The sequence below is a fragment of the Microcebus murinus genome, chromosome 6 (genome assembly GCF_040939455.1).
Source record: "Microcebus murinus isolate Inina chromosome 6, M.murinus_Inina_mat1.0, whole genome shotgun sequence".
Lineage (NCBI taxonomy): Eukaryota > Metazoa > Chordata > Mammalia > Primates > Cheirogaleidae > Microcebus > Microcebus murinus.
Genome location: NC_134109.1, coordinates 38,667,637 through 38,685,823, shown reverse-complemented (window position 1 = coordinate 38,685,823; position 18,187 = coordinate 38,667,637).

Sequence of the window (18,187 nt, the reverse complement as noted above, 5' to 3'; positions counted from 1 at the left end):
AGCAAGAGCGAGACCCCCCATCTCTATTATAAATAGAAAGATATTAATCGACCAACTAATATCTATAGAAAAAATTAGCCGGGCATGGTGGCACATGCCTGTAGTCCCAAGCTACTCGGGAGGCTGAGGCAACAGGATTGCTCGAGCCCAGGAGTTTGAGTTTGCTGTGAGTTAGGCTGACGCCACAGCACTCACTCTAGCTTGGGCAACAAAGCGAGACTCTGTCTCAAAAAAAAAAAAGTTTATGGTCATCTGGTCAGTCTAAGCTGGTCTTAAACTTATTGGTATTTGCAATGCCAGCATTTCACATATTATTCTTTTCCAGTAGAAAAGCTGAATGACTAAAGATAAATAAATAAAATAAATAAAGTTAATGATCTAGCTATCATGAAAAGCCGTTTAGGGATTTTTATATACTTTCTCTTTAAATGTAACAAAGCAATTCACACGATTACTACAATTTATTGCTGTTGCAGGCTGTAGTCAGTGAATAAACCCTTTAGCATGTTCCTGCGAGAGTGACATGTGCCGGGACTATCACTTCCTGAGAGACCTGAGCTCCAGCAAAATGGTTCAACTGGCCCTATGCTGTAGAATTTCACTTGACACTAAGACTGAAACCAAAACACAAACAATAGAAACTATTCATGCTTTTCAAGTTTCTACTCCAGTTTGATATGGACAAAGCTTTCTGTGCAAATCAAAAATACGTTTTAGAACTTTCTCTTAGGAGCACAACTTTGTGGCTCTTTGCATATGATGATATAAGTCTGGCAGGGAGGGAGGGTTATATTTTGCCGAGTTTAAAATCCATTCTCTCTCTTCAGTCTATGCTAATCCCACCAAAAGAGAACATTTTGGTGTTTAAAAATTTGTTTACTGTTTTAAAATAGAACTTCCTGGTTTTTTATTCTACAAAGATTTCTTGAAATGAAGTAGCATCTCAATATTGGTTTGATGAGTTGAATGCAAATGAATCAGAAATATATGGATTAAATTTCCCTCCAATTTTAATAATCAAGTACTAGCCAAACATACTTTGGGTAGGGTTTAAATATATGACAAACCATTTCAAAACATTTGGGGAACTCAGGCTGCATTCTAAACTGAAATGTTTTTGTTTTGGTGTTTTGTTTAAATTTTACATGGCAAACAAAATGCTTGGCTTTGTCCCCACAAATATGAGTTTGTTTTCAGTATTTATACCTCAATTGTCACAGTGATAGGAAAGTTTTCATAATTTTTTTTCTTGGAAATGAAATCAATTTTCAGAGAGATGAGAGATTCTGTCAACAGTTGAGAGTAGCCCAAGTCTACATCAGGCAAGTCCTCAAGCCTCCTTTAGACACCTGGTTCTCACCCAGTACTGCCCACTCCCAAGCCCAGTGTCTTTCAGCTGAGTTAGGAACCCTTGTATGGCACCCACTGTAAATGCATCCTATTCTCAAAGGTAGCAAATATCTCCATTTTCGGCTCTACTTACTCTCTTAGAGCTCTAAGTACATCCAGTCTTCAATTTCTCTTTTCCCTCTAGGCTCTGCTCTAACTCAGCTGTCTGCTCTTTGTACTCTGGGCTACCTCTGTAGGACATCTTTACTCCTATTCCAACTCTTTGGGACAAATGCCATTTTCTCCCCTTACCCAACTCCCTATCGGGGGAGCTTTGCTCTAAGTCTGGATTGTTCTGATTGTGGAAGGGGATGCAGACCATTGGGGAGCTCGAAGAACTCAGTGGAGAACTCAATGAATTCCAGGCCAAGGTCTTGGAAGGAGAAATTCCTACTGATCTGGAATGAGTGGCTACAGAAATTTCCAGAGGCAGTTGTCAATGGAAATAGGACAGGGAAAATTCTGTTTGTTGGTTCCTGGGAAGGATGTTGGCAAGTATGAAAAATCCCCCGACCTGTCCAGCCAAGGGCAGATGCAGATTGGTGACAGACGGTTACTTGTAACTAGGGCAGTGGTTTAAGTTGTTGATTAACCAGGTCTTCAGAACTTTTTTTACTCCTTTCTATTGGTTCTCTTTGTAATTTTGACAGTTAGGACCTTGAAGGGGGGCAAGTCAGGAAAAGAGATAAAACTCAAATTGATCAGCTATGCTTCCTTTTAGCAGTTAAAAAGTTTGAGTTCAAGTCTGAATCACTAGGTAAACTGGAAAGATTAATGACTAAGTAAACTGTGCATGTTGGAAGGGCTGGCAATCTTTCTCTTCCCTTCCCCTCTCCCCTTCAGACAGATAGGGACTGCTGCTTGATTAAGCTCTTTTAAAGAATTTAATCATGACCAATTCTTTGCCATGGTAATTGAGTGTTTTGTCTTGAGAATGAAGGCCCATTGCCCTGAGACCAACCCTGCTGATTAGGGAACTGTTGGTTCCTCACCATGGTTTTAGACTGGTGGTTTCCAAACCTGATTGCACATTAGATTCACCTGGGGAGTCTCAAAAAGTAGCAAATGGCTGGGCCCAAACCCAACTCTGGGTGGAGCCCAGGCATCAGCATTTAAAAAACCGCCTGGGTGATTCTAAGGTACAATCAGAGTGGAGAATCACTGGTTTAGATTGTACTGTTTCTGAGAAAAATTATTGTTTGTTGTTTGGAGATGTACCTACTTTAAGAGGTCAATGAATACGGAAATGGGCAATCCTGTATCTCTCTCACTGGTGGGAATGTTACAAAATAAACTTGAAGTAAGGGATCTATGTTCACCCACGTCCATGAAATTACAGATATTCCTTCATGTCTCATTGTCTCCCAAGCTAAAACTGAAAATAAACATTCATGTTCTCCCTGGCTGAAGGTAGCAGGGGAGGGAGTCCTCTAAACCGCAGCTCTCCCTAAATGTTTCAGGAATGAGATCTTTTCCCATGGGTAGGGGCAGAAGTAGATTCTTTCTGGGAATGGGCTCTGAACCCATAGAGAAAGTCCAAGTTGACTTCAATTTCAGCCTTTTTCCCTCCTGTGCTACAATTTCTTTATAAAAGTGTATGTTAATGGGTTACCACCAGTAAAGAAATTTGCCTGTATCTTTACAGCTTGTGTGCTAATAATATAGTGACTAAGGCAGGGGTCCTCAAATTTTTTAAACAGGGGGCAAGTTCACTGTCCCTCAGACCATTGGAGAGTGTGCACTGTGGGCCCGGGACAAGTCAGCTGCTAAGCAGGACAGGCAGTGGTGGCAAAAATACCCAGCGGGCCTGAAAAATGTCCTCGGTGGGCCGCATGTGGCCCGCAGGCCATAGTTTGAGAACGCCTGGACTAAAGGGACAAGGTGGCAAGGGGGAGAGAGCTATCCTGCATCCTCCTCTTCTGGGGAAAAGGTGGACAGCCCCTGAGGCCCAGAACTCTGCAGAGCACCAGAGGATAACAGGCCCCCACAGGGATGCCAGCAGCAGGAGTGAGACAGTTCCTAGTCTGTGGAAGATCTCTGGGAAAAGGATTTGTACAAGAAACAAACTTTCTGACACCACCATGCAGTGTGTGTTAGCAAGTGTTTAACAAATGGCTTCCAAAAAAAATCTTGATTTGTAGCATTGGCCAATTTCCATGAAGTAAATACTCCCACCATTGTCAATTTCAGGGTACCAACCCGAACAAGGAGTCATTGAAAGAGGAGCTGGGAAGAAATGTGCAAAATCAACTCTTATAAGCTGTAGGAGCAGACTCTTGCACATCCCTACCTCCACAAGTTAGGGCTGCAGGGCCCTTACAGAAGGGAGAGAGGAGGTAAATTCTTAGAGGTACGAGGTACAAGGGTATTTTCTATAAATTTCTGCACTGTGGGTGTTTCTTCTCTTCTTTTTTTTCTTTTTAAAAGATTTATTTATTTATTTTCAGCATATTATGGGGGTACAGATTTTAAGGTTTCAATAAATGCCCATTCCCCCCTCCCACCACAAGTCTGAGTCTCCAGCATGACCATCCCCCAGATGGTGCACATCTCACTCATTATATACGTATATACCTGCCCCCCTCCCACCTGCCCAATACCCTATTACTGTAGTATCTATGTGTCCACTTAGGTGCTGCTCAGTTAATACCAATTTGCTGGTGAGTATATGTGGTGCTTGTTTTTCCATTCTTGGGAAACTTCACTTAATAGTATGGGTTCCAGCTCTAACCAGGAAAATATAAGATGTGCTATGTCACCGTTGTTTCTTAGAGCTGAATAGTACTCCATGGTATACATATACCACATTTTATTAATCCATTCTTGGATTGATGGGCACTTGGGCTGTTTCCACAGCCTTGCAATTATGAATTGTGCTGCTATAAACATTCGAGTGCAGGTGTCTTTTTTGTAGAGTGTCATTGGATCTTTTGGGTAGATGCCCAGCAATGGGATTGCTGGATCAAATGGTAGATTCACTTGTATCGCTTTAAGGTATCTCCATATTGCTTTCCACAGAGGTTGAACTAGTTTGCAGTCCCACCAGCAGTGTAGGAGTGTTCCTCTCTCTCCGCATCCACGCCAGCATTTATTGTTTGGAGACTTTTTGATAAAGGCCATTCTCACTGGAGTTAAGTGATATCTCATTGTGGTTTTGATTTGCATCTCCCTGATGATTAGGGATGTTGAGCATTTTTTCATATGTTTGTTGGCCATTCTTCTGTCTTCTTTAGAAAAGTTTCTGTTCAAGTCCTTTGCCCACTTTTTAATAGGGTTATTTGATTTTTTTCTTGCTGATTTTCGTGAGTTCTAAGTATATTCTAGCTATCAGTCCCTTATTGGATGCGTAAGATGCAAAAATATTCTCCCATTCTGTAGGTTGTCTGTTTACTTTCATGACTGTTTCTTTGGCTGTGCAGAAGCTTTGTAGTTTGATCATGTCCCATTTCTTTATTTTTGTTGCTGATTTGATTGCCTTCAGGGACTTCTTCATAAACGCTTTGCCTAGGCCGATGTCTAGGAGAGTGTTTCCAACTTTTTCCTCTAGAATTCTAATAGTTTCATACCTTAGGTTTAAGTCTGTTATCCAGCGTGAGTTGGTTTTTGTGAGAGGTGAAAAGTGTGGGTCCTGTTTTAGCCTTCTACAGGTGGCTATCCAGTTTTCCCAGCACCATTTATTGAAAAGGGATTCTTTTCCCCAGCGTATGTTTTTGTCTGCTTTGTCAAAGATTAGATGGCTATATGAGGATGGTTTAATATCAGGATTCTCACATCTGTTCCACTGGTCAATATTCCTATTTTTGTGCCAATTCCATATTGATTTAATTACTACAGCTTTGTAGTATATTTTGATATCTGTCATATTAATTCCTCCCATTTTGTTTTTGTTGCCTAGAATTGCTTTTGATATTCGGGGTCTTCTTTGGTTCCATACGAAGCGTAAAATTATTTTTTCTGTATCTGTGAAGAATGCTGCTGGGATTGTAATAGATATTCCATTGAATCTGTAGATCAGTTTGGGTAGTATAGACATTTTAATGATGTTGAGTCTGCTGATCCACGAGCATGATATGGATTTCCATCTGTTTACAGACGCTGCTATTTCCTTCCTCAGTGTTTCATAGTTCTCCCTGTAGAGGTCTTTTACCTCCTTGGTTAAGTATATTCCTAGGTACTTTAATTTCTTTGTTGCTATTGTGAAGGGTATTGAGTCTTTGATTTGGTTCTCAATTTGATTGTTGTTGGCGTATATGAATGTCTCTGATTTCTGTGTATTGATTTTGTATCCTGAGACTTTACTAAATTCATTTATCAGTTCCAGGAGTTTCTTGGTTGAATCTTTGGGGTTTTCTAGATATAATATCATATCATCAGCAAACAGTTAAAGTTTGATCTCTTCTTCCCCTATTTGGATACCTTTAATTCCACTTTCCGGTCTGATTGCTGTAGCCAGGACTTCCAGCACTATGTTGAACAGAAGTGGAGATAGTGGGCAGCCTTGTCTGGTTCCAGTTCTAAGTGGGAATGATTTCAATTTTTCCCCATTCAGTATGATGTTGGCTATGGGTCTGTCATATATGGCTTGTATCATTTTTAGGTATGTCCCTTCTATGCCTATTTTCTTAAGTGTTCGTATCATGAAAGGGTGTTGAATTTTGTCAAAAGCTTTTTCTGCATCTATTGAAAGAATCATGTGGTCTTTGTTTTTGCTTCTGTTTATGTGGTGAATTGCATTTATAGATTTACATATGTTGAACCATCCCTGCATCCCTGGGATGAAGCCCACTTGGTCGTGATGGATTATTTTTTTTTGATAAGCGTCTGGATTCGGTTAGCTAAGATTTTGTTGAAAATTTTTGCATCTATATTCATTAGGGATATTGATATGTAGTTTTCTTTTTTTGTTGCATCCTTTCCTGGTTTTGGTATCAGAGTAATATTCGCTTCATAAAAGGTGTCAGGGAGGTTTCCGTTCTCCATGTTGTGGAATAGTTTCTGCAAGATAGGTACTAGTTCTTCTTTGTAAGTGTGGTAAAATTTGGGTGTGAAACCATCTGGACTGGGACTTTTCTTTTTAGGGAGATTTTAAATTGCTGTTTCTATTTCAGCTGTTGAGATTGGTCTGTTCAGGGAATCTATTTCTTCCTGGTTGAGCCTAGGGAGGCTGTGTGTTTCTAGAAATTTGTCCATTTCCTCCACATTTTCCAGTTTGTGTGCATAAAGATTTTTGTAGTATTCATAAATTATATCTTGTATCTCTTTGGGATCAGTTGTGATATCTCCTTTTTTATTCCTGATGGAGCTTATTAGAGATTTCTCTTTTCTGCTTTTTGTTAGCTTAGCCAATGGCATGTCAATTTTGTTTATTTTTTCAAAGAACCAACTTTTTGTTTTATTAATCTCCTGAATAGCTTCCCTGTTTTCAATTTCGTTTAGTTCTGATTTGATCTTGTTGATTTCACTTCTTCTGCTGGGTTTGGGGTTGGTCTGTTTCCACGTTTTTGTGTAGAAATGTGAGTTTCTGTTAGGGTTGATTTCTACTTTTAGTCCACTGTGATCCAAGAAGGTACATGGTATGATTTCTATTTTTTTAAATTTCTTGAGATTTACTTTGTGTCCTAGGATATGGTCAATCTTAGAGAATGTCCCATGAGCTGATGAGAAGAACATATATTCAGTGGATTTTGGGTAGAATGTCCTGTAAATGTCAGTCAGAACCAATTGTTCTAGAGTTTTGTTTAAGTCCATTATTTTTTTATTAATTTTCTGTTTGGAGGATCTGTCTTGTGCCATCAGTGGGGTGTTGAAATCTCCAGTGATTATGGAGTTGCTATTAATCCATTTGCTTAGATCCAGTAAGGTTTGCTTTATGAATCTGGGTGCACCTAAGTTGGGTGCATATATATTTAAAATTGTTATCTCTTCTTGTTGAACTGTGCCCTTCACCATTATATAATGACCCTCTTTGTCTTTCACTACTTTTGTTGTTTTAAAAACTAAATTGTCTGAAATTAGAACTGTCACACCAGCCTTCTTTTGGCTTCCACTTGCCTGGAATACTGATCTCCACCCTTTTATTTTTAGTCTATGTGCATCCTTGCAGGTTAGATGTGTTTCCTGAAGACAGCATATACTTGGCCTGTATTTTCTTATCCATTCAGCCAGCCTATGTCTCTTGAGTGGTGAGTTTAAGCCATTCACATTTATTGAGAGAACTGATAGGAAAGGTTGATTATTGTTCATTCTGTTGGGTTGGATGTTGTTGCTTTGATTTCTCTCTTGAGCCATTGTATTATCTGGCCATTAATCTTTGGGTTTGGGTTGTTTTTATATCGTGAGTTTTTATTGTGTTCCGTGCGTAACGCTGTTTTGAGTACTTCTTCTAGGGCTGGTCTTGTCTTGGTGAATTCTCTGAGACTTTGCTTGTCTGAGAATGTCTTTATTTCTCCTTCATATATGTAGCTTAGTTTTGCAGGGAATAAGATTCTAGGCTGGGCATTGTTTTGTTTCAGAAGAGTGAGAATGGGGCCCCAGTCTCTCCTTGCTTGTAAAGTCTCATTAGAGAAGTCTGGTGTTATTCGAATTGGCTTTCCCTTGTATGTTTCTTGCTTCTTCCATCTTACAGCTCTTAGAAGGGCCTCTTTAGTTGATATTTTGGTCAGTCTGATGACTGCATGTCGTGACGTCTTCCTGTTTGCATTGAATCTCCCAGGGGTCCTCTGAGCTTCTTGAACTTGTATATCGAGATTTTGAGCAAGGCCTGGGGAATTTTCCTCTATTATATCTTCAAATAGCTTGTCCAACCCTTGAGTGTTGTCCTCTTCCCCTTCTGGTAACCCTATGACCCTCACATTAGGTTTCTTCACATAATCTCACATCTCTTGTAGGCTTTGCTCTTTTCTCTTATTTCTCTGCTCCATCTCTGTGATGGTTTTATGTAGTTGGAGGGTGTCATCTTCAAGCTCTGAGATTCTTTCTTCTGTTTGATCTACCCTGTTCTTGAGACTTTTCACTGTATTTTGTAGTTCCCTGAATTGATTCTTCATTTCTAGGAGTTCGGTTAAACTTTTCTTCATTGTGTCTATTTCTTTAGTGAACTTTTGTTCTAGGTCCTGGAGGCTTTTTGTGGTTTCTTTGTGTTGGTTATTGAGTTGTTCTTGCAGGTCAGTAAGTGTTCTTATGATCCACATATGAAATTCCTCTTCTGTCATTTTGGTTGCCTGATTTTGGTTGGTGTCCGTTTCTAGGGGGCTGGTGCTCCTCTTTGGGGGTGTGTTTTCCCTTTGGTTCTTCATATTTCCCGAGTTCCTTCGCTGATTTCTTCCCATGGCAATCAGTTGTTGTTTCTTTCCTTTAGGTTTTTGTTTGGGTATTCACACACCTTGTTTAGTTTCTGAGCTGGTGGGTGGTGTCTGTGGGTGAGATTCGACCACTCCCTGTATAATGAGTCAGTAGGTGCCATAAAAAGGCTGTGCAGGATGTCCTCCCTGGCAGTAGGTGGCACTTGCTTGGAGGAACAGGCTATGCTGTTGTTTTTGTGTCCTGTTATCAGCTCTTGTTCCTGTAGGGAGGCACTCTAGTGCCTCAGGTGGTCAGTGGGGCCCTGGGACTTCCAGGTGTGTCCTTTTCTCCCCCTTAGTGAGGACTGGTCTGGGCGGAGCTGGGTTGGGTAAGCCTGCCCTCAGGCACCACCAATGCCGTTAGCAGGGTCAAAGTTCTGTTCTCTGCTTCCAGCAAAAGCTGTCAGGGAGGGGCTGGAATGGCCCCGCTCAGCCAGAAAGTCTGCGTGTGGGGGTGGGGCTGTCTGAGACCCACAGTCTGGAGCAGGTCTGGCTTATTTCCACCCTCCCCAACTCCGCAGCTACTCCTGGGCCTCCGCCAGCAGGCCAGACCACACACCACCAGGCCTCCCCGGACTGTGATGCTGGTGGGGAGGTTCCCTACACAGGCACGCCACCTGGGCTGGGCGTACAGCCTCCTTTTGGGAGGTGGGTTGCCCTCTAGGATGCCGATCCACCCCCGGAGGCACACACACCTCAGGAGGCTGTTCACGTATATCCCTTCTGTGCCCTAGGCAATGCAAGACCTCGGTGCATGGGATCTGGTCTGCAGGTCTGACCTCTGGATCCCAGAGTTCAAACTGTATCCCCACCAGAGAGAGGAGTTCTGATCCTAATTCACCCGCAGGCAGCCCAAGCTGGGTCTATGTCTCTCAGCCTCTGAGTCTGCATCGTTCTCCTGGGATCACTGTGCCAGCAGCACCTGGGAGTGCTGGCGGGTAGGGAGCTCACAGTCTGAGTTCCCCTTAGTCATCTGTAGGGTCCCAAAAGGGAAGGTCCCATTCACTGGAGGTGCCTCTGTCTGGTTGCTATATTGTCTCTTTGGGCAGCCGCAGGTAGGGTAGTTGGAGGGGAGAAGGAGGCAATATGGCGCCTGCCACACTGCTCGGGTCTGTGCACACGGAGGTGCCCTGAGGGATCTGGGAGCCTGGTGCTGCGTCCGCTACAGGCCCACCGCTAGCTGGCGGCAGCCGTCTTTGGGCTGGTGTCCACAGGTCTCTCCACCCGCTGGAGAGCCCACCAGTAGTCCCAGATGTGGGGGAGGGGAAACGGCAAATTCACCTACCCTTCCCACTGGTCTCCGGGCTGCTCCGGTGGTCTCAGCTTCCAGCTCTCCTCTGTGACCTCCTCCCGTGGAGTCTCCCGGGGTCTCAAGTACCCCTCCTTCTGGCCCTCGTCTGCTGTATCTCGTCTTCTTGCTTCTTTTTTCCAATTTCTGCTAGAATCTGTCTTTTCTGCAAGGACACTTTGTCTGGCGGTATTTCTCATCCACCATCTTGATCCTCCCCCCCTTCTCTTCTTTTAAGATAATCAGCCAACCTTCAGCTATGATACTTTCCAGTATGACCTCATGAACTCAGGACCAAAATAAGTCATTTATCAGAACCAAAACTTGTACTTGGATTCAAATAGGCAGAAAGAACTGAGAGCTGTACCTCTCATAAAATATCAATAACAAATACTTTATAGTATTCTTCCCAGTCTCCTAGTCACATATAGTTTAAGATGGTCAATAATGGGTATCATTTATTGAGTGTCCACTATGTACCAGGTATGCTACATGTATTGACTCATTTAATCTTTACTGTAACCCTATGAGGAAGGTGCTATTATTAGGAGAACTGCACCTTTTAAACAAATAACCACAGTGAATACTTTTGAATGAAACTACACATTATTCAAGACTGTTTGTAAGGAAGTTTGAGATAGTTAAAAATAGCTAACATTTATTGGATGCTTACTACATACCTGATGTTTTCATGAACTCTCCATTGGGTTTTTATAGGAACCTATGAGTCAGGTGTTACTGTGATGTTTATCTTATAGTTAAGGAAATAGAGGAGAGAAAGTGACTTCATGATAGGTGACTCATCGATAAAAGAGCCAAAAATCAAACCCAGGCTGCCTGGTGCCAAAGCTCACTCTTACATATAGGACTCTGCTACCTTTCTGAGTAGGAATGGCATTAGGAATATACATGACCTTCAGTGTGGATGTCTGGCCTGGCTTTAAAAGCAATGTACTTCTTATTTAAATCTTTCTCCACAACACCCTTCCCAACACACATACTTCCTTCATGCTATAAGCAGTATGCTATGGTTTGAATGTGTACCCCCAAAGTTCATGTGTTGACAGCTTGTTGTAAGGTTAAGATGCAAGGCAATTGAGTCATGATTATTGTCATTATCGAAGGAATGAATTAGTGACAAGTTTTGTTCTCTTCTTCTCTCTGTCTCATGGGCTCACTTACACTTCTGCTCTTCCACCACAGGATGACCCTCCCCAGGTGCCAGTGCCATGCTCTTGGACTTCCCAGCCTCCAGAAGCATGAGCTGAATAATATTCTTTTCTTTATAAATTACCCTGTCTATGGTATTCTATTATAGCAACAGAAAACAAAGACACAGTGTCTTTTCACATTGGTGGTAGATACTGTTTAGCAGTATATTATTGAAGTCTGTGATCTAGGCTCATATATCCAGATGCCAACAAGTCAGGAGATGAATTTGGAATCAAATGCAATTCTTCTAATTGTAGTCAAATTCAATGTTATCCCCTTGAAAACCACTCCTAAACCACACATTATTCAGCTGAATTTAAAGGGTTAAAGAAAGTCTGTCAAATTTAAGGAGGATTCTATTGATCTCCACCTCTAGATTCTTTGGCACTAAAACATTTTGAACATTTCTACCTCATTGGAATGACATAATTTACACCCTTCATTCTGGGGTTGTCTTAACTGAGCCACACAGTAGTGTTCTTATGTAGACAGAGCTACTGGAGTTTAGAAACAGGAAGGGCTAGAAACTCACTTTTTGAAGTAAAATAAAGCTTACCCAGTAGGGGATTTCCTTAACTCTTCAAACCTTGACACGTGTTAGGTAGTCAGGAAAGAATAATAAAATTCTCCAGGAAAAGAGGTTCACAAATGGGCAGTGGTTAAAATGTGGTTTTCTAGGTAGCTGTCACCTCCTGCAGGGCTGGTTTCAGGTTGCTCCTGCAGAGACAGATCTACAGCATCCTGCAGGAAAGCTGGGCCTTCCAGAACCACCCAAGGATAGCTAAGAGGCTGCCTAGCCCACAGCTGAGGCTCCTTCTGAGAGTGTGTCTGTGTCACACAAGAGCTAGGCCAGCTTCCAACGGCTGCTCTCTTGATTGCTCAGGAAACAGTGCCAGCTTCAATTCAGTGTTGACAACTCAGCCAGCAGCACCCAAAGGAGGAAGGGAAGGAGGGAGGTGCATGTTCAATGGAAAGCAGACAGCAGGAGCCACAACAGAGATCTGGGCTTCTAGCAGGTAGCTCACATAAGAAAGGACAAGATCAGTAGAGTTGAAGACAAAAGAACTTATTGCTGGAGGACAAAGGGGGTTTCTGGAGGGTTCTTCAAAAAAGTAGCTGCGTAGTGTAGAGTTGTCGAGAAATTTGATTTTGCCCTGAGGGCCTTGAGGAGTGAAGAGGAGTTTGGGAGGTTCTGGTCATGGGGCCCAGAGGAGAGAGACAAGTTTAATTTATAGGTTCACACCTGTAGCCTGTGGTAGCCAAATAATTGCTGAGGAGGAAGCATGAGAATTAAAAGATCCAGATATTAATAGTAACACCTTCATCTGTCATATTAATATATTACCTTACAGGACAGTTAGTTCTGCTTCTACATGATATATACATTCCTAAAACTCACTGCACCATGCAAAATCACGCAATAAAACCCACAGGGCATAGAGGAGAGGGGTCAGGGTACAGTACCCAAACACTTTGTCAGTAACATGAAAAAAGTTAGAAACCTAATGAAAATGGTAGCACAGTGCCATGCATGTTAAATAATTATGAAATACGTAAATACTACAAAAAATATGGCACTTTAGCTTTTAAAAAGACCTGAATGAAATTTGCTTGTGGAAGTGGGCGCTGGGTGGGTTGCAGCTTGTGTTCTGATAAAGTGACCAAGGAAAGTTATTGAAATTATTGGTCTTTTGCTGCTTTAAAATCCCAAAGCTTGTTTTTCTGTCTTTGAAATTTAGGCCCTTTGAAGCGTGCATTTATCATAGATATCTGCTTCATCAAGCTGAAAATTTGAAAATGTATCCTTTTTTTCTTAGGTTAACTTCAGTGTCCCTACTGGAAATTCACAGCTTTCTCATTGCACCTGGGGCTTCACCCAACGGCGGAAGTCTTTGGAAATTGCAGGGATATGTGAAACCACCAAGCTGGCCACTCCTCATGCAAAAGGTGCCACTTCTGCAGAATTTGGCGATTTCCATTAAGGTCTTTGTATACAGATAGAGCTTTCCTTTGTGAGACAGGCTGTCTCTTTCCTCCGACATTTTTCATTGTTTGGGTTTTAGTCTCAACAATTCTCATTGTTCCATCTCTTCTATTTCTTCAGGTCTTATTCTTATTGATGTCTCAACACTTGAACTTATTCCATCTATAGATGTTTCTTTTACTTTCATGCCCTGTTGCTTGGGAGATATCACATGTTCTCTTGATTCTCTCAAAATGATTTTTTTTTTTTTTTTTACTTGAAGCTTCTCCTCAGTACATAAGGCTTTCATTGTCCATGCCCTGCTTGGTGTTTTTGAGTCAGAATGCTTAGATATGTTTGAGATGTTGAATGAACATTTTTTAAATATAGAAGTTCACAAATGTGAAAGAACACCAAAACATAACCTTGTAGGATAACACACTTGGCTAGGATAAGTAGGCTAGTTAGGATAACACATCTCCCAGGCTAAGGGGCAGATGCATGAGGTATGTGCATGTGTGTATTTATTTGTGAATCCCGGTAAAGCTCAGTTCAGCTGGGTGCACTTTTCTATGTTAATCTAGTTTTTCGCACAGAAGAAATTGCCTGTGATAAACTTGAATTATCTCAAATCATCCCCTCATACATTAATCAGTTGGAATAAATCCACATTTTTAAAACAAGTGGTATAGCCAACTATATATGGTACCCTCTATTCACATATTTTTTTCAGTTGATCATGATAATAGTTCTGGAAGGTAGATAGGAAAGTTAATATTCTTATTATACAGATGAAAAAAGTTGAAGCTGAGGAATGTCCACAGCTTGGACATGAGCCTGGAACTACTTATCGACTCATACGATAGGAGTTCTGACTGTGTTTCAGTTCCTGGTCCTATTAGCTCATAAAGCCAGTTCTACCCCAATTTTCTGCAAGTTTGGCTTTATGAGCTGGGAAATTTTCTCCTTTTGCTTAGAGTAGTTTGAGGTAGGTTTTTTGAGTAATGCAGAGTCTCAGGGAAGGCAGGGTTGCCTGAGTAATGCTCAAATGCCCTCTCAGTTCCGACTTTCTGCCATGTTTTAACTTATGAATTAACCATGTTCAGGTAATAAGCAACCTAAATTTCCAGGTCTGTCCGTGAAATAGGAGGTTCTGCCTGTGCTATGCTGTGCTGCAGGCACAGGAAAAAGGAAAGTTGTTCCTTCATCCCCTGGTGCTGGCTGAGGATGTCCCCAGGCAGAGCAGCTAGGATCTTTCTTTTGTAGGGACTCAGGCTCAATTTGTACCCATTTAGACAGTGCCCTTTCTGAAGACAGTGACTCTTCACTGTCCCTGTCATGGCCATTGTGCTTGTGTCTCCAGTCTTGCTCACCCGGAGAGCAGATGCTCTGGGTGTAGCCGAGTGTTCTCTTTCCCCTGGTCAGGTGGTGTCCCAACAGCTGCCAGTCAAACCCAAGGTGAGTGATAGGAAGGGATTCCAACATTGGGCTCAGGCATCACCGCTGCTGCTGCTGTTCAGAGGGCACCTCGGAGAAGCACTTCACATGTTCACTCATTTGTTCCACCAGTATTTGTTGAGGGCCCATCAAATGCCAGGATCATTCCTTCTTGTGTGGGTTATTTGTTTTGCTTCCTATAATTTGAACACCCAAACAGACTGGCTCTAAGCCCACACACTCAACCCTGTCCTGTTCCACTTCTCTCATGCAAGGTTGCTAGAAGTTCAGTCTGCTCCGATCATTTTTCTACCTACTGGAGACCTGAAAATCTTGTCAGTGACCTTCACATGACCTGGATAACAATTTCTCAACTTGTCACTGCCTGTTAAGTGTGGATACAGACTTAGTTCCCTTCCATTTTGGCAGTACATGTATGAGTGTCACCTTTGTGTATGTTTTGATGAACTATTCCACCCTCCCCCCTGCTTTCTTTCTTATTTTCAAATTCATGTACTGGGACCTGCTCTACAAACTTGAGTGGAAAAGAGAAAGAACAAAGAAAGCAGAGCAATCTAAATGCTGAAAGATCTTTTTTTTAAAAAAAAAAAAAGGGAAAAAGGAACTTCATGAATGAGGCCTTTGAACTCAGCAGCATGGCTCCTTCCTAACCTGTACCTTTCATATCCTGTTTCCAGCTAGCGTGGAAAATCTGAGGTGCCCTGGCCCTGAGCCCACCGTGAAGCCTGGCTGTGGGTTGCGTCTCCCAGTCTTCAACTGGCAGCCGCAGCTGCTGGAGAGGCGGCACAGCCCCGTGCTTCCTGCCTGGGTGCTCAAGTCCATTGCGACAGCCCTGGAGCCTCGCTGGGAAGGGCAGCGAGCCTTCACCTGATGTGGCCAAGGGCGGCCACAACAAAGAGAGGCAAGGAGAAATTCCTGCAGCCAATGGGCATGTGGCTGGGGAGGAAGGCGGTGTCTCCGGGTGTCAGTTTTAAAACTTTCTGCCTTAACTAAAACCCAGGTTCTCAGCATAGGGGATATGACTCATGGCTGAGAAATTCCCCATGGCCTTGGATGACATTTACGTTGATTACTTCTGAGTCACATTTCTGGGAGGATTTTTTTTTCTTCACCAGAGGCAAATGGAAGGGAAAATGGCATGGATAGTGGTTTGGAAACAGCAGAGGAAATGGGGTCACTTGTGTTATTAGTAGGAGAGTTAAAGACATACAAGATGAGAAAGAAAAACAAGGCAAAAAAGAAAGGACAGTAAGGAGGTAGGAATCATCTCCAAGGGGAATGGGGAGACTTGGAGTCTCAGGATTTGTAGTTTCACGACACTGGTGATGGGTGCAGCCCAGGTGGACTTTGCCCTTTTGCCTCTTGTTGTGATTACAGAAATCCAGAACCTAAGAGTCGAAGCCATCATTCATTCATGCATTTATTTCACAAATATTTGTTGAGCACCTTTGATGTTCCCAATCCTGTTCTAGGAAGCAGAGAGACGATGAGAAACGATGTAAAATTATGCCCTGGTGGGGTATGTCTCAGCCAAAGCCCATTATTAACATGAATTATATTTCTTTATCATTTAAAAATGAATGACCTTATTATAGACATGATATTAGAATATAAGGAAGCCAAAACAGAAATATTCCCAATCCCATCCTGAAATCAAATCATGAAAAGTAGTCATGCCATACATGAAACACGAAATTCTGCCCATGATGTCATTGTGAATACCAAACATACAGGTGGGCGTGTCCTGGAAGGTGACCAGTGAATCCACCTGGTTGCTCAGGCTCAGGCCCACCATTCTAGCCTCTGTCAAGTTTTCGGTGACTTTTCAAGATGCTGTGGCCTAGATACCACACAAGAAGGAGACCCAAAGCTCAGCCAAAACCCTACCTATTACTGTATTCCTTTCCCTCCAGCAAGTCTAGCCCTTTGAAACATTTCCAGGGGTCTCCTTGGGAGCCAGATCTGCTACATTGTATCATGGCCCCTTGATCTTGATGGCGGTGAATGAATCAAGTGTATGCATTTGCCATCAAACAAATGGAGCTTCATCTCTGGTTGTTTGTACATGTGTACGCTTTTGCATTTCAATGATTTCTTCCTTCCTTAACCAACCTGCTAAACGCAACATTTACAACCAGCCTTGCAGGCATTATTTGTACCCGACTGGGGCCTGATCATATCAAATGAAGGCTGCCAGCTTCCCCTGCCAGAAGCCAAAGGCACTGGGAAAAATGGAAATTGGACAATAGTCTTGTATACTCTCTGCTCTGCCATGGATGGCCTTCAGCAGGAAACCAACCAAGGGAATCAAAAGAACACAGTTTCCTGTTAACATAGAATGATGCCAAATCCACCAGACATTATTGTTTCATGCCCTGTGCCAGTCATTGTCAACCATAGCGTAAGTAATAACATATGACTGGGGTTGTGGTTATAGTGGAATATTCTTCTGCTTTTGGCACGGTGCGTACACCTTCACACGCTTTATTGCCCTTTCCGAAACCTAGGGAGCTTTCTTTTCTTTTTCCCCAAAGAACTATTTCTGGCTGTTTTGCTGCATACCAGTTCTTAAACCCGAGCCAGCCGACTCCCAATTCTCCCCAGTCTTTGCTTAAGCAACACTATATATATATATAATATATATATATATATACACACACACACGCACACACATACATATACATTATTGCATCACATAGGGTTAAAATAAACCCACCATGTATTGCCCTTCAACAATCCTGCTTTTCCTCTGAAAATGACTAGTTCCTTAAGACTGGCTTTGAGAGAGAAAAACTTCTCACATCATATTTTTTCTTCCTTTCCAGGCTGATCTTGAAGGTGATGATAGGTCATAAAGCCCCAGCCTCTGCAAGGATGTTACAAGCCCTGGAGCAGGCGGGAAGTACATGTGTGTTTGGAAGGCAGCAAAAGAGAAAAGTTCCTAGTGTGCTCTGGACCTTGCATTTTTAACCCTTTATCCAAACCCAGAGAAAACACAACTCTATTAACTACTCAGAAGTTTTTGCCTAAAATGGCATGGTTAAGGTAGGAGTGTGAACAGTCACCTCAATCAATCTTTTCTTCTCTTCTCTTCTTCTTCTTCTCCTCCTCCTCCTCCTCCTCCTCCTTCTTCTTCTTCTTCTTCTTCTTCTTCTTTCTCTCTCTCTCTCTCTCTCTCTCTCTCTCTCTCTCTCTCCCCCCCCCTCCCTCCCTCCCTCTCTCTCTCCCTCTCTCCCCCTCTCTCCCCCTCTCTCCTTTCTTTCTTTTTTCAGACAGTTTGGCTTAGTGGTTAAGAGCTTTAGTACCGGACAAAAATGGTTCAAATCCTAACTCCCTCTTTTAATAGCTGAGTGAATCTGGGAAGGTTGATAAACTTTCTGATGCTCATATTCCTCTTCTGTAAACCAGAGAAAACACTTGCTTTTCAGAACATGACTAAAGTACTGGAAGTTTCCTCCCTGCTCTGTTGTGGAGGCCTTTGGTGGGAAGTGTACCTGGTGAGTGATCAGTAAGTGGCAGAATGATTGTTAGGAAAGT